Raw genomic sequence first — 1,771 nt, 5'->3', positions numbered from 1 at the left:
ATGAGCTCATGCAGGGAGACCGGAACAACTTGGGGAAGGGGGAGGGAGGAAGGCCGGCACCGAGGAGGCTGCGAAAGCGGGGCTCCGGGGAGCTAGTTCTTCGTGGGGAGTAAGGACGGGCATCCACTCCTCCGGCACTGTCCCCTCCCCCCCAACCCGGTCGCCAACCCCATAGTCAGTCCCTCTCCATGCCCTTCTGGGGAAATGGCAAGCCCCGACCGCCGGCCCACTCTGGTGGCACCCCCCTTCCCCCACCTTTCCCTATCCAGGTCGCCAACCCCCAAACCCCTCTCTATGTCCTTCCACGGAAATTTCCAGGCCTCGCCGCCTGCCGGCCACTGCCCCCTGGGCCCCGCAGATGCCACAGCTCCGGCTTGGCCAAAACGCGAGGCTCACTGAACGCGGGGCGCAGCCTTTGTCGGGTGCCTCTGGCGAACGGGACGGAGGACCCCACCGGCAGGTGCCTCTCCTGCGCGCCTCAGCCGGCGCCTCCTCTCCGGCCGGGCTATGCCCCTCCGGGTCCCCTCTGGCCTCCGTCCCCAAACGTCTCTTCTCTGGCCGAGAGTTTGGCGTAGACAGCGAAGGAGCCATCGTGACTGGCGGAGGAGCCTGGGGTAGACGAGACGGAGACGGCGACCGAGTCGGGGTGGGGGAAGGGGGGTGACCGACGCTGGACCTTCTGGGCCTGGAGGCAGTGGCTACCGGAGAGAGATGGGGGGCCGCTCAGGCCGCGGAGATAAACTCTCCTGGTTCGGGGCCGTGGCTAGGAGGGGGAGGGGGAAAGAAAGGAGCAGGGTTCGGTTATTCAGATTTGAAGATGAATTGGACAAGTAACTCTTGCACCGTCCTTTCACCAACCTCAGCTCACCCCCAGCCCCGCGCGCGCACACACACACACACACACACACACACTCCTCGCTCCAGCCTGAGACTTCGTCTGGGCGTAGGGGTCGGACCGCAGTGGGTCAAATGGACGGTTCCCCCCCCCCCCCCCCCCCCCCCCCACCCCCCCGCTCCACCCTCCCTCCAGTTTTTAACCCTATCTCTGTCCACGCACACACACCCCTCTCCTGGGACGGGGTGGGAGGCTATTGTGAATGGGGCTCAGAAGCATCGCCCCCGGCCCCAAATTTGCAAGTTCAAAGCCACCATCCGAGATCAGCTCATTAGAGCCACGACTTGGTTACCTTTACCCAGACAGTATATTCCAATTTCCAAACGTGGAAGAGGCGTGTGTGTATGTGCGTGTGTGTGAGTGCGTGTGTGTCTGTCGCTGTGTGTGTGTGTGTGTGTGTGTGTATGGGGGGGATGCATTAAAGGGTGATCTTATAAATGAAAACGGGAGGACTGAACTTGAAAGAAACTGGGCAATTGTAAAACAAACAAGAATAAACAAGCCTTTAGATGTAATTTGTGGTTAATCTGGAGGTGAAGGTAGCGCAGAAGAGAAACCCCCAGCCCCCAATATTTTTTCCTTTGCTGCGCCTCCACCCGCAGCACTTGGAGCGGCGGAGAAGCGGCTCCGGAGTGATTAATCCGGGGATAATTCCCCCCCCCCCCCGCCCCCCGGCGCGAACCCCGCGAAGCGGGATTGGAGCGAGTCATTTCCGAGAGCGCAGCGCGCCTCTCCCCGGCCGGGCGGACACTTGGTTCATTCCAGCCGCAGAAGCTCAGGGCTCCCGCGTACCGGGATTTTTTCCGAGCAGAAAAAAGCTCGAGAGCTCTCCTGACCTCCTTTCTCCTCGGCGGCGAGCGGAGCCTCTCCCTCGGC

Source organism: Galeopterus variegatus, unplaced genomic scaffold (assembly GCF_000696425.1).
Source record: "Galeopterus variegatus unplaced genomic scaffold, G_variegatus-3.0.2 Scaffold2358, whole genome shotgun sequence".
In the NCBI taxonomy this organism is placed as follows: Eukaryota; Metazoa; Chordata; class Mammalia; order Dermoptera; family Cynocephalidae; genus Galeopterus; species Galeopterus variegatus.
This window is presented reverse-complemented; position numbering follows the sequence as displayed.